Genomic DNA, 15,004 nt, shown 5'->3' with positions numbered 1-15,004 from the left:
GCTGTTCATTTAGACAATGGGAGGATTTTAAATATTTTTCTACTTTTATGGCCTGAAAAATTCCATTTGTTAATTCTAACTTTAAATTTTTTTAAAGTGTGCCTATTGAGATGTAGTTAGTTAGCGGTTATCAAATTTCAGTGAGCCAGAGTTTTAATAGAAGACTTATAAACTAATTATACTCTGTTTAAAAAAAGAAAAAGGCACCCTAACCGGTTTGGCTCAGTGGATAGAGCGTCGGCCTGCGGACTGAAGGGTCCCAGGTTCGATTCTGGTCAAGGGCATGTACCTTGGTTGCGGGCACATCCCCAGGAGGGGGGTGTGCAGGAGGCAGCTGATTGATGTTTCTCTCTCATTGATGTTTCTGGCTCTCTATCCCTCTCCCTTCCTCTCTGTAAAAAATCAATAAAATATATTTAAAAAAACATAAAAAGAAAAAAGCAAAGGGGTCACTTTGCATAGACCTCACTTGCTAAACTGGGTGACCAAGAGATTTGGTATTAAAAGCCTTGAAGAGAAGGTGCCAGTGGCCGGCCTCCCCTCGGGATGTATGGTGACATGGCATTTTCCCCGTCTAGCCCGCCCTTTCAGGGCAGCGCTGTCGGTCAGTTGGCGAGGTAGTCCCACTGGCGCATCTTCATACTGCGCAGCTGCAGCGGACCGTCCCGGCACCGCTGGCTGCCCGGGGACAGGTCGGGACATCCCCTTACTTGAAGGGCTTTGCTTGTGTTAAGAGTCAGCGCGTCTTATCTCAAAGGTTTGTCTTGAGAAATCTGGAGCATTTCATAAGCCTCTGCCTTACCCTGCACGGCCGGTAGGGGGCGCTGGCCTGTTTTCCTTGGGGGGGCAGGAAAGGGGGCGGTGCTGAGAGCCTGCAGATGCCTGCCAAGACACGGGGAGCAGGGAGTGTGAGACTCGGTTCTCATCCAGGGCCCGTTCTTACTTCCGGGAATGGCTAAGGCTTCGTTTTCTAATGTTACAGCCGCAACAGATTAGAAGCAGTCCAAGTAAGAAGTTTAACACGAGGGGCAGGAAAGAGCAGTGACTAACAGGTCAATGAGAGATTGTAAAAATGAAGAAGCAGACATCCTGGGATTATTTATTTTATTTTATTTTTGAAAAGCAGCCTTCTGGGAGCATTTGGTTTAAGCAGGACCACCAGCTCTCACCAGACACTATTCCTCGGGCCTTGGGGCGTCGTGTAGTGATGTCAGGTCACCAAGGAGGACATTGCGTCCCACGGCCTGGAGGAGACGGGGACATGCCGTGTGTATCAGGCTGCAGCAACAGGTATGCGCGCGTGGCCGCGAGGGGCGATGTTAATAAGCCAGAGGGATGCCTTCTGCCCTCCTCATGCCCACAGCTCTATTCTGCTTCTGTGACGGACGTCGTATGAGTCCCTGGTAAGGCCCTAGAAATCATCCCGTGGGCAGGGACTGAGTGACACTGGCGTAAAGCTGGGTCTTTCTAAGCTGCGTGAACCACGTGTTGGGCTTGAGAGAGCTCGGCTGACATCAGGCCCGGAGACGCCACCCATAGAGCCGCACCGTGAGTGCCATGTCCCGCTCAGGCCCCATGCACAGCTGGGGAGTTGTAGGCTATAGCCCGTCCTGTTCACAGCTGTGGGGGACCGAGCCCTCCAGGGGCCTGTATGTACCATCGTTTCATTTTTATGCCCCTCCCCCCCCACCTCCAGCCCTGCAGCTTAGAGTCACCTGAATTCCTTTGGCGTCGGGCCCTGAGCGCTATGCCGGCATTAGGATGTGCTCAGTGCATGATTCGGTCTTTTACCCTCCCAAGACCATGTCACTGGTTTGAGAGAGAAACAGATGTGAGAAACAGCTCCCCGTTGCCTCCTGACAGGGGATCGAACCCGCCACCTTCTGGTGTATGGACGACGCTCCTACCAACTGAGCCTCCCGGCCTGGGCTCCACACGTAGTTCCTGAATGGAGAGCACGTCACATGGTGACAGTGCCGGACAGGGTCTCAGAAATCCCAAATTGTGGGAACCCCCTCTGCCTTGGCCGTGGGAGGGGAAGACTGGCCCCCGGAGCGCCCACCAGCTCGGTGCCGCGTGGGAAAGACGCCCCCTCCCAAGAGCCTTCATCGGGACAGGGACAGGGACAGATGCAAGGATGTCCCCAGCACCGGAGAAGGGCGGGGCGGGGCTGGGAGTTCAGCAGTCAGCACGTGGGGGAGGGGGACGGGGAAAGCCTGGTGGGGGGTGGCCCTTTAACTGAGCTTGAGAAGGGAGGGAGAGCTGCTGTTTCAGGGGAAGTGCTTGGGGCAGGAGGAAGCAGCCAGGGCTGAGGCAGCCACGTGGCCAGGGCTGAGGCCTTGGGAGGCGCCTGTGGGATGAGGGGAGGTCGCAGGGGTGCCCGCTGCCCGTTCTTGAGAGGTGAGCGGGGGGGGGGGGGGGGGGGGCGGTTGAGGATGAACTGGAGGCTGTGAGACCCACGGGGAGGCCAGCCAGGGGGCTGCGTCCAGCCGTTGCTGGCCTGGCTGGCGTGGCACAGGTGTTCCAGACTTCAAGGTAGGGCCCCCAGCATTGGCCACTGGCTGGGTGTGGGAGGGGCCAGGAAGAAGAGGGAGGGCCTCAGGCTTGTCCCGGGTTCCCGGCTTAGCCTCTGGTGGTCCTGCAGAGGCAGGGCGGACGGAAGGGGGCTGGGAGGGGTGAGGCGGCGTTCACTCTGGGGCATTCTGAGTTTCGAGGAATCGGAGGCACCGGAGTCACCACGTCATCTCTGAAGCAGGGGAAAGTATTCAGATAATTGCATCTGCAGATCTGACCCTAGTAATAAAAGGGGTGTGGGCAGAAAGAGAAAGAAGAAAACAGAAGAGCCTGGGACTGTGGGGCGTCAGGGGAGGATGGACCAGTGACTGAGTGGCAGGACAGGGGAGGCAGGAGCTCCTGGGAGAGAAGGCACAGGGCCGGGCATGGCCAGTGCCTCCGGGATGTGGCGGTCCAGGTGAGCGTGGCTGTGGGCTGGCGCAGTCAGGGCCTGGACCTCTGGAGTGGCCCAGAGCATTGGTGAAGTGTCTTCTGGCTGCTGTGTGTGTGTATGTGTGTGTGTCTGCGTGTGTATGTGTCTGTGTGTGTAGTGCTTGTGTGTGTGTCTGTGTGTCTGTGTGTGTGTGTCTGTGTCTGTGTGTGTGTGTCTGTGTGTGTGTGTCTGTGTGTCTCTGTGTGTGTGTCTGCGTGTGTGTGTGTCTGTGTGTGTGTCTGTGTGTGTGCATGTGTGTGTGTCTGTATGTGTGTGCGTCTGTGTGTCTGTGTGTGTGTCTGTGTGTCTCTGTGTGTGTGTCTGTGTGTGTGTGTCTGTGTGTGTGTGTGTGTGCATGTGTGTGTGTCTGTATGTGTGTGCGTCTGTGTGTCTCTCTCTGTGTGTGTGTGTCTGTCTGTGTGTGTGTCTGTGTGTGTGTGTCTGTGTGTGTGTGTCTGTGTGTGTCTGTGTGTGTCTGTGTCTGTGTGTGTGTGTGTCTGTGTGTGTGTGTGTCTGTGTGTGTCTGTGTGTGTCTGTGTGTGTGTGTGTCTGTGTGTGTGTGTGTCTGTGTGTGTCTGTGTGTGTCTGTGTGTGTGTGTGTCTGTGTGTGTCTGTGTGTGTGTGTGTGTGTGTGTGCCGTGCTGCAGGCTGCCTTAGAGTTTGGACACTGACCAGACAGGGCCCTGTCCTGCTCCGATTGACCAGTGACACAAACAAGCCAACACTTCCGTCCGGATGTGGAAACAGCCTGGCTGCGGAGGGGGCGGTAACCCCAGGGCACGGCACTAGCAAGGACCGGGCTGCCTCCGTCCGCTGAGCCTGCTCTTCAGCCAGGAGGGGCCGTGATGGCACTGCCGTTTCTCGGCACACCCACCCGACAGAATGAAAGAAGGCCCTTGGCATTCAAGTTCTTTAAGGTCTCCGGCCGGGCTGCGGCTCCAGCCAGGACCTGCCTGGGCACCCTGGGCAGCATTCCGGCCGCGTGTGTCTGGCCCCCGTTCGCAGCGAGCCTAGGGCTTTGTCGGAGAGGCTCCTGCGGTGGAGCGGCCTCCGCTCCCGCAGCGTCTGCGCCCAAGACTTGGCACCGAGAGCTGCGGCGCCAACCGCGCAGGGCCCCATTGGACGCAAGCTCTGCCACTGCAATAGCGGGGGCAGTTGCACCCCAAGGAGGGGCTGCCCCAAAGAGCAGAGCCCGCCTGGGTTCCGCTGCCCCAACCGGTGCCAAGGCCGGGCCTCTGCCAGCCTGCCAGGGGCTCAGAGCCACCCCCCGCTTCCCGGGCACGCTGCCTGTCACCGCCGCTAATGCTGTCACAGGGCAGGACGGTGAGTCCGCCCAGAGCAGGCCCAGCACTCCTGCGGGTTCCAAGCCGGGTCTCCGGGGAGCACAAGCCCAGGTTTCTCTCCTCCTGCGGGAAGCCTTCCTACAGCCACAGCCTGCTGAGGTCTCCGCCTGCAGTGCTGTCTGAACGCGGCGTGGCTGAGGGTTCTTTTCCCTGACCGCGCACATCTGCACCGAGCGGCATGCTGTCATTCTCTGATGCTCAGAACAGCTCCCCAGGGGAGCCACGGGGAGGGGCCAGGGCCCCCCCAGCTCCACCAGCTGGGCAGACGCGCCCAGAGAGAGACCAGGAGCTTCTCGCTGCTCCCACCCCCCCCCCCCCGCACCGCCCCCAGCAGGGCTGGCAGCTCTGGCATTGTCAAGGCTGCATTTAGGCATCAAAACACAGATAAGCCGGGGTCCTGAAATGCTGCTGTTTACCCCGTGTGATGCAGCTGGAAGGGCAAGCCGCAGCCACGGCCGCGTGAAGAGCATGGCCCAGCTCACGGGTTTAGTAACCAAGGAAGTAGCCGAGCGGAGCGTGGGTGCGACGTCCTGGCGCGCACAGAGCAGTTCAGAGAACAGGAACCGCATCTGTTATCTGTGGCTCAGCCAGCCTCGTGCTTCAGCTCTGCAGCTCTGCCGCTGTGCCACCGCCGCTGCAGGTCCCCGGCCTCGCTGAGGGCACAGCCCTGCTGCACACGCATGCACACACACACGCACACATGCACACACACACGCACACACACACACACACACACACACACACACACACACCCCAGACGTCTCGCCTGTCACTAAAGCTGGTGCCATTCTTTGCAAATTACTTTTATTTCTCGTCATAACCTTGACCATAAAGAACTCGTCACATGCATGAAGCCAGAGCCCACCACGGGGGGTTCCGTGTAGCTCTGTGTGAACACGGAGCCTAAGAAGCGAGCTGGATCCATCGTGACCAGAAAGCAGCCCTCCGCGATCGCTGCCTGCCAGACAGGATGCACAGGGCCAGGGTGCGGGCCGAGGCCAGAGTGCCTGGGTGGGTACCCTAGGTCCGTCATGTGACCGCTGTGCGACAGTGGGCCAGTTATTACCCTCTCTGTTTCCTCGTTTGTAAAATTAGATCATAATCACCATCAACCTGAAGGCGGTGATGGGCAGTAAATGGGTTAATGTAAGTAACGGGTCAGGACAGCGCTTGGCACCAGTGACCCTTTAATGAATGTTAAATATTACTGTTCTCCATCAGTCAAAACGGAGCTCCCTCTCGCCTCTCACACCTCTCCCCACACACCTGAGCCCACTCCTCCCTCCCTCTCTGGACTCCTCCAGAGTCACGCGGGCCTTTGACGACTTGTTATCTCAGAGTTTCCGTCTGGCTGTTGCTTCCCCAGTGGGCTGCGAGTTCCTGATGGTAGGAACCATCTAGTTTGCTTTTGTTGGACTGCCAAACGCGTGGCCGGCCCTGGGCAGTTCCCGGACACCCACACATCCTTGGGTGTGTCCATCACTGTGACTCAGTAGGTAAGAATCCGTGGGGTGGCGCTGTGCATGGATGCTCTCCGGGGTGAAAACTCACATCGACACAGAGACCCGTGCTACATGTTCATCGCAGCTTTCTGCAAAGTAGCCCCGAGCTGGAAACCAGCCGACGGCCTTCAGCAAGTGAATGGTTAAACTGGGGTCTGTCCGTGTGCTGGACTCTACTCCGCAATAAAGGGGCGTGAGCTCGGTACACGCAGCCTGGGGGACTCGCCGGTGAGTCATGTGGGGTGGGAACAGCCAGTCCCCAAAGCATGCAGCCTTTATGATTCCACTTATTTCACTTTGTTGGTTTTTTTAAAAACATTTTTTATTGATTTCAGAGAGGAAGGGAGAGGGAGAACGAGACAGAAACAGCCCTGGCCGGTTTGGCTCAGTGGATAGAGCAACGGCCTGCAGACTGAAGGGTCCCAGGTTCGATTCCGGTCAAGGGCATGTACCTTGGTTGCGGGCACATCCCCAGTAGGGAGTGTGCAGGAGGCAGCTGATCGATGTTTCTCTCTCATCGCTGTTTCTAACTCTCTATCCCTCTCCCTTCCTCTCTGTAAAAAATCAATGGAATGCATTTTTTTAAAAAGAGAGAGACAGAAACATTAATGACGAGAGAGAACCACCAATTGGCTGCCTCCTGCCCGCCCCACACGGAGGATCCAGCCCACAACTCCGGCACGTGCCCCAGCTGGGAATGGAACCTCAGCCTCTAGGGTCATAGGTCAACACTCAACCATTGAGCGGCCAGGCCATCTATATCACTTTCTCAAAATAGCAAAAGTATAGCATTGAGAACAAAAGAATGGGGGAGGGGGGAGGGGGCGTTAAAGAAGGGCCGAGGGCAGGAGGGAGGAGCATAAGAGCCCGCTCGGGTGTGCCGGCATCCTGAGGGTGTCGGTGTCCGGTCTGCACTGTGGTCTTGTGGGTACAGTTTGGCAAGAGGCTGCCCTTGGGGAAGACTGGGGGAAGGCCAGCGGACTCGCTGTCTTTGGTGAACTGCACAGTATACAAGCACCTCAGCATCCAATGTTTAAGAAGATTTAAGGAGTTCCCAGCAGAAGCAGAAAGAGTAGCTTGGTTGGCCCGCTCCTGGGAGAAATATAGCAAACCGCTTATTTTATTTTTTAAAATATATTTTTATTGATTTCAGAGAGGAAGGGAGAGGGAGAGAGAGAGAAACATCAGTGATGAGAATCATTGATCAGCTGCCTCCTGCACGCCCCACCCTGGGGATGGAGCTCAAAACCCAGGCATGTGCCCCGACCGGGAATCAAACGGTGACCTCCTGGTTTCTAGGTGGACGCTCAACCACTGCACCACGTCAGCCGGGCTAGCAAACCTCTGTTACGAGGGTTTTACCTTTTAGGAATAAAGCGTGTCCGTTGTACGTTAGCCTTTTTGAGTTATTGCTTACTCCTTGGAGTGGAACCACACAGTGCTCAGTCGTGCTAAAGGACGCCCTTGCCTGACACCGTGAGGCTCACGTTGTTTTTTCAATCGGGGGCAGTGGCTAGAAGTGATCTTCTCCAGCGGCCTCGTGCACAGAGGCAGCAGCTCGGCCCACCCGACGTTGCACAGCTGGTGGACAGCACCCACCGGAGCTGGGCCCCGGCACCCAGGAGCCAGTCTTATGCCTGACACACTGGACACGTTCGTTCTATAAAAGCAGCGTAGTGCCGAAACCGGTTTGGCTCAATGGACAGAGCGTCGGCCTGCGGACTGAAGGGTCCCAGGTTCGATTCCGGTCGGGGCACGTACCTTGGTTGCGGGCACATCCCCAGTGGGGGCTGTGCAGGAGGCAGCTGATCGATGTTTCTCTCTCATCGATGTTTCTAACTCTCTATCCCTCTCCCTTCCTCTCTGTAAAAAATCAATAAAATATATTTAAAAAAAAAAAAGGCAGTGTAGTTAGTGTGTCCGGGGGGAGAGCCTGGACTCCTCCGGTCCCCCAGCTGTGTGGAGCTGATGCCTCGCCATCCAGCGGGGTGCGGCTCAGGTGCTGGGTGGCTGCCGGCTGGGAAGCCCACCCATCCAGACACGCTCAGGAGCCAGGCCAGTGCCTCGGCACATCCTACAAGCACATGGTGGGCCGGGGTGGGAAAGGACAGACACTTGGAGAAGTGGCAGAAAGGAAAGCAAAGGAAGGAGCTGAGAGCAGGGCCAGGGTGCGGACCAGTCTCCCGCTCAGGCCAGGGCTTCTCAAACGGGCACCCAGAAACGGGGGCCCAGGGAGAGATTTTCATTTCCGGCTAGCCACTGGCACTCATGTGGTCGTCTCTAAGGGGAAGCCAGTCTCCCGCAGAGAAGTGGGGCCACCAGCTGCCACCCTGGCACTCTGCCCTCTTGCCTCGGTTTACCCGTCTGTACTACAAGAGGCTTGGAGTCCAGTGGAGCGGATCCAGTTTCTGTTCCGATCCTCCTGTGGAGACTGACCGCAAACAACGGAAACCAGGCTTGCAAAATCAGACTCCTCCCAGCTGGCTGCTGAAGCCACTTAACCGACCACAGATGCAGACCCGGGCACTCCCCGGGCTTATGAAGCTGGCCCGCTGCCCCGCGCGCGCGTGGTGTCAGGGCTGCGGGCCGCGGGGAACAGACGAGGGGAGAGCAGAGGGTAGTAAAAACTGGGCTTTTCGGGAGACCTCTGTGTGTTGCACAAACAGCTCCACTGCCAGATGAGTCAGAATTTCCGAGCAGCCTAATTTCAGGGCCTCCGTGCGGTTCCCTCCCGGGGCCACTTCTGAAAGGGAGGCCTTGGGGTGGGGTTTCCTGTGCTCAATCCACAGATGGCAGAGGGGCTCTCCCCACCCCGGCCAGCATTCTCTTCCAGGTTAAGTCTTCGTTTCCACTCGTTTCTGTAGCGGTGGGCAACGCGGAAGAAGAACTGCCGTTTTTATGGACTTCCTGGTTAGGACTCCCCCATCCTCCTGCGCTGCTCCCTCAACTCCCCCCCCCCCCTTCTGTATGGACTGTCTTGGAGTGGCCAAAGGCTGCCATGTAACTGACAAAAAATGAGGTCCCGTTTTTACGTCAGACTTAAAAACAATGGGAAAGTGTTCTGAGGCATCAAGCCTGTGAAACTAAAATTAATAACAATAAAGCGATGAACGTCTGCAGGCTATTTTGTGACTTACAAAGTATTTTGATCACATTATTGTCCCCTGTGAAATATTATTGCTAGCCCCTTTTGATAGACGGGAACACCAAGCCTCTAAGAGGCCGCATGGCTTGCTGAGGCTCACGCAGTTAAGCTGCGGGGCTGGGCCTGGAATGTGGGTCTCAGCTAGGGACCCGGTGCTCTGAGCCGCATGCGCAGTGAGTGACGGCTCATCTCTGCACCAGCACTCCCCTGTGAGGCCTCCAGCCCCTTGGACACAGGGTCATTGCACCGTGACCTCCCCGGGGTGGCAGTCTCTGCCACATTCTCCTCCGTATTCCCAGGGACTCGCACGCAGTAGGTGCTCGGGAAACGTCTGGTGAAAGACGGAATAGCTAGCTGTATGCCAGGAGCTGCCGTGATGGCGCTGTACCCAGAACAGCTCGCAACACCAGGCACAAAGCCATTCAGGACAGGGGTCTGTTATCAGACCCATTTCACAGAAGAGGAAGCCGAGGATGAGGAATGCGCTCCAAGCTGCAAACTCCAGCAGTGTGACACCAGAGCTCAAACTCTTTACTCCCAAGCGTGCCAAACCTAGAACCGGTCAAGGGCAAGGGTGGGAGAGGCCCTGTCAGTAATTGGACCTTAACAACTGGGTTCTGTTGGTTCCTCCTGGCCTGGCGGACACTGGCATTTTTTTTTTTTATAAATTTTATTGATATTTTACAGAGAGGAAGGGAGAGGGACAGAGAGCTAGAAACATCGATGAGAGAGAAACATCGATCAGCTGCCTCCTGCACACTCCCCACTGGGGATGTGCCTGCAACCAAGGTACATGCCCTTGACCGGAATCAAACCCGGGACCCTTCAGTCCGCAGGCCGACGCTCTATCCACTGAGCCAAACCGGTCTCGGCCGGACACTGGCATTTTAACTCAAGGTCTACCCAGTGTTAAGTCTATGCTTTGGCATCCTTCTGCCTTCCCCAGTGAGGAAAAGACACCCCCCCCCCTTCACTATCTGGTCCCGTTTCACAATCTGATCTTTCTTTCAGGACAGTGATTACTACTCTGATTTATTCCACACACCTTGACAGGGGGCCTGCCAGCCTCACTAAGAAACGCAACCGGAAGCCTTGGATCTGGGCCAGTGATGTAAGGCCTCAAGCCCAGCCTCCTTTCACCACCTGGAAAATGGGCGTGGCCACACCTGACTCTGTAAGACCAGTCCTCCGAGCACCCAGTTCTCCTCCCTCTGGGACTGTCATCCCATCCAAAGGAGGCAGAACCAATCCTGCAAACCTGCCAGTGCTGGGGCAAAGGTCGGGGCTGGGGCGGAGGGCAGGTCAAAGGGCTAGGCCCCTGGCTGATAAGGCTTGGGTGTCAGCCAGGTTAGGTCGCTGGATGGAGCCAGCGCACTGGTGTGGGGTGACTGCTGGGGGAGGGGGCGCAGGGAGCGGAGGAGGCAGGGCCTTGGGTTTGTGGGAGGTTCTGATGAGGCCTGGGATTCACATTCCTGGTGGCTCATTCCCAGCCGCCTCGGCTCCTTGGCATCCTGGGGACGTCCCGAGGTCCCGCGCGTGGCCGCACCAGGACTGTGGGGTGAGGGCCTGGTGGCGCGCCCCACTGTCAGGCTGGCGGGTAGTTGTCACCTGGGTTTCGCGCCGGCGGAAGGGGTGCCCATGCCTTCGCCCCCCCACCTCGGCTCGGAGCGGGCAATCCTGCCAGCCCCCCGTCTTCTCTCCGAGTCTGCACGCGCGCGCGGAGGAGTTCCCTCCGCGGATTCAACTTTCCCGGGACAGACGGTCCGCGCCTTCCCGAAGAGGAGACCTGGGCGGGCGCGCGCAGGGGCCGGGCTGGGCGGCTCCGGCGGGAGAGGGCAGCCTTGGGCGCGGGTCGGGGTGGGGGTGAGCGCCCCCCGCGCTCCCTGCGCCCGGGGTCTGAGGGCGCCTGCCGGGCTGGGCTCGCGTACCCGGGCATCCCGAGCGCGTGGAGCGGGGCGGGTCCTCTCCCGCCCGGCCCGGCAGGCGGGGCCCGGGCGGCTCCGGCGTCCGGAGCTCCAGGGAACGGGGCGGGGCGGGGGCCAGTGTCCGGGCCCCTCCCCGGCCCCGCCCTGCCCCGCCCCGCCCGGAGCAGCCCGGGACGCAGCGAGGAGGAGGGTGGCTCCGCGATCTGCCAGCGGCTTCGCGCGAATTGCCCGCGCGCCCCGCTCCTGCGCCCGGCTCCACGGGTAAGTGGGGCTCGGCCGGAGGCCAGGCGGGGATCCGGGGGGTCGGGGCTGCAGTCCCAGCGTAGCCTGACGTGTCCCCCAGGGATCGGGGTCGCCGAAAGTCGAGGGGACCCGGGGAAGCGCGCCCGGCGGGGGCGGGGGCCTGGCGTGACAGCTGCTGGCGGGCGGGTATTTTTAGTTTAAACCAGCCGTTCCCCGCCGCCTGCGAAATCCCCGACCTTCCGCTCCCGCCCTGGAGGGTTGGCCCCAAGAAAAAGCCCCTGAGCCCGGGCAGCGTCCGCGGTGCCGGCCCGCCTCCAGCGTTCGCGCTGCCTCCGCCTGGGGCCGCGCACCTTTCACCGCGGCTCGCGGGCGCCGGGCCTGGGCAGCAACCGCGGCGGGAACACGCGCTCCCGCGAGCCGCTCCGCAGTGCCCGGGAGCCGGAGCCCGCGCGGTGGGGAGGGGAAGTCGCACCCGGCCGGCTCGGTTTCCTCCGCTCACCTCCTGGCTGTGCCGCTCGGGGCAAGCCGCTCACCCTCTCTGAGCTTCACCACAGTTCCAAAGGAGGAGGGGGTGCGGCCGGAAGGAGCCCCCAAATGGATGCTGACTCCCCTTAGGGTCTCCACATCGGGACTCAGGACGGGGGACCTGGCGGGTCTGGCCCTGGGGTCTCACAGGAGCCGGGGGTGCCGCCCGCGGGCAGCCCAGCTTCCACGCTCCAAGGCCGGGGACTAGGGTGGAGCTATAACGAATGTTATTTATTGCGTTGGCCCTGAAGCTCTGGCCCCAGGCTGCCTGGGGACCCTCTGAAGGGCTAGCTTCCTTCCTGCGCACTTAGGCAGCCCGCGGGGAGCCTGACCGCCCAGGGGATCCCCCCTCCCCCGCCCCCATGAGGGCAGGAGGAAACCGTGGGGGAAAGTGATGTCCTCCCAGAACAGGGAGCGTGCCACGTGCAGGACAGCCCCTGGGAGGGGAGGACACAGGCCCAGAGAGGGGGAGTGATTTGCCCAGAGCCACACAGCCAAGAACAAACCGACTCTCCTGAGGGGCTGGGCCTGCCTCCCACACAGCCAGCCTGGCAGCCAGCAGGCCCCAGGGCTCAGGAGCTGGAAGGCGGGAGGGCGCCGGTGCCAACAGGCGGGTTTGCTCCGTTTCCTGTAACCGTGCCCCAGCGGGGCTCTCTGACACGTGTGGGTCTGCGCATTCCTCAGGCAGGACCGCCGGGCAGGCCAAGAGCACAGCTGTGCCACGCCTGCGCCCAAAGCACATCCTTTTCAGCCAGAGGCCCCTCTGAGGGCAGCGGGGCGGGGAGGGGGCCGGGGGCCTGGGAGGCTTATTTCGGCACAAGCCCTCCTGGGGGTGGAAGGGAAGTGCTGGGGACGTACTGCTGGCACCGAGGGGTGAGTTCAGGCTCTGCCTCAGGTGCTGCAGGGCCCGTTGGAGCTCCTTCATCTCCATGGGAACAGCTCTGTGGCCCGGCTGCTTTGCATGTTCTCCCCCAGTGGTGGCCTTGTCTGTGCTGGGCGGGCCCTCCACCTGCTGATGCGGAAACCTGGGGTGGGGGGTGGGGAGACCCTGGCTTGGCTGCAGGTGACCTCCCTTCTGAGGAGGCAAGACTGGGCAGGGCAGTGCCCCTCCAAAGCCCCTGGGGGCCTGGAGGACAGCGGGGTGGGGGGGGGCCTGGTCACCAGCTGTTGGAGGGGTGGCCAAGGCAGAGCGCCTGGTCCAGGTGTTCCATTCCTTCCTGGGGGATAGTGCTGGCACCCCATGGGGTGCACGGAATGAGACACCCCACCCACAGCCTGTGTATGGTGTCAGGCCCAGCACATGCCAGCAGGGGTCACAGTTTGGGGTGACAGAGCCGGTGTGGGACACCTGAGTTCCCTCCCCTCAACTCTGCCCTTCCCTCTCTGCCTTGATGTCCCCAGGTCTGTCAGAAGGCGGTGGCCTCGCCTGGCCCGTGTGGCTTGGTGGGAGTGTTAACCAGTGCGCCGAGCGTTAATGGTTTCGATTCCCCATCAGGGCACGTGCCCAGGTTGTGGGTTCAATCCCTGGTCAGGGCACGTGCAGGAGGCAGCCAATCAACCCCCCCCCCTAAAAATCACTTTTAAAAATGCTATTTTAAAGGTGGGTGGGTGGCCTTGAGTCACCCCCTTGGGGCCTTCCAGCCCTGAGAGCTGGTCCCTGACCCTGGCAGAGGGCGCAGAGGGACAGAGGGCCCGCAGCGGTACGGTGTGTCTGTGGCTCCTCCTCAGCCTTTCCTCCTCGCCTCCTGTGATCCTGAGCGGCAGGGCTGCCATCGCGGCCCATGTTCAGAGGAGGAGAGCGATTCACGGGCAGGAGTGGTAGTGGCAGGATTTGAACTCGGGGCTCTGCATCACACCACACAGGCCGCCCCAACCATGCATGCACGGTGCTAGACGTTCATCGTGGGGAGAGCAGTACTGACGAGGCAGGAGCCTGGTCATCAGGGACACGTGACATCTGCTGGGAAGCATTCTTTCAACATCAGAAAGTAGCCCGAGAGCCACCAAAAGAGGACTCTGGGCAAAGCAGGTGGAAGTTCGGGCCGTGTCTGCTGACCCCCCCACCCGGCCCACCCCTGCCGATCTTTGCTTCAGGACCCAGGGAAGAGGTTCCTGGGTTGAGCAGCTAGGAAGCAGGTGGGGGCCCGTCCTGGCGGCTGAAGCCTCGATGCTGTCATCTCTGAGGTAGAGATCAGCGGCCCCAACACCTCGCTGTGTGCTGTCGAGAGGATCAGTGAGACCACGGGGGACGGTGCCCAGCAGAATGCCCCGCGTGGCAGGGACATGCCGTGGAGGCGTCCTGGTGGTGTTGGCCATTGCTAACCCTCCCGGTGGGATTGTAACAAGGCGGGGCAGCCGGGGCCTCTAGGCTGAGGTTGGCGAAGGGAGTCCAGCATCTCTGAACGCTTGCAAGGACGCAGCAGAGAGCTGCTCTAGGGAAACGATGAAGCTCAAAGCATTGCAACCAAGTGGCTTCGGGAGACTTCCATGGGAAGTAGATGGTGGCAAAAGCAGGGAGGAGGTGGCCCTACAAAAAGTCGGCTGTCACGGCAGGGGAGGGGGTTGGGATTGGGAGTCTCGGGGCGGTTCCTAAGGTACTCACCTTGTAATTATCTGTGAGCACACCTGTTTTATGCACACCTCTGCACGTAGAGCCTGTTTCACACATGGAAGCAGGTTAAAAAGAGTAAGGGAATGATAATGCAGTGCGGGTTGTCTGGTGGGTGGGAGGGCACAGGACCGGGGGAGGCCTGGGCTCCATTAGGCTGTGTCTTTGGGTGGTGGGCTCACGGGCCTTATTTTAAAATATCTTTATGATTCATCATTTACAAATAGGAACTATATATACACATTATGTATGATGTATGTAAACATTGTATATAATCCATCTATATATATAAAAGGCTAATAATGCTAAGTGTCCTTCCCTCCTTCTGGGTAATGATGTCACGTAGCAACACCCGGCTTCCTCTCCCTAGCAACGACTAGCATCCTTGAAGTTTCTTCAGCCCAGGAACATGACTTGCTTTACAGCCAGGTGCAAACATTTTACACTTTAACCAAATGTCTGTGAAGCGTTTTCCCGTGTCTCATCTCATTTGATCCTCACAGAAGTCCTGGAGTAGGTAGATAGGAGACTTGGTGGAATCCTATTTTCTTTTCATTAGCCAGAAAACGGAGATTTAGAAAGCTTAGAAACTTGACCCGACTGAAAAGAAGTAAGAAATGGTGGACCTTGAAAATGACTTCAGGTTTTCTCACTGTCCAGAATATAGTCAGACACTGCTGCAGTTAAATATTTCACCCTTTGTTCTCCCTGCGTGATCTACAATAAT

The 15,004-nt window shown here is 58.9% G+C and overlaps 1 protein-coding gene across 1 annotated transcript in view; it reads left to right on the top strand.

Annotated features, from left to right (window-relative positions):
- Positions 1–11,053: 11,053 nt before the first annotated feature.
- SYNE3 (spectrin repeat containing nuclear envelope family member 3) overlaps positions 11,054–15,004 on the top strand; it is a 68,732-nt gene continuing 64,781 nt past the window's right edge. Inside the window, exon 1 of the mRNA XM_080669527.1 lies at positions 11,054–11,162. The gene's annotated coding sequence lies outside the window, so the exon portion shown is untranslated. The remainder of the gene's footprint in view (positions 11,163–15,004) is intronic.

Source organism: Plecotus auritus, assembly GCF_963455305.1.
Source record: "Plecotus auritus genome assembly, chromosome: 1".
Classification (NCBI taxonomy): Eukaryota; Metazoa; Chordata; class Mammalia; order Chiroptera; family Vespertilionidae; genus Plecotus; species Plecotus auritus.
The sequence above is the reverse complement of the archived record's forward strand: the minus strand, read 5'-3'. Positions and strand labels throughout refer to the sequence as shown.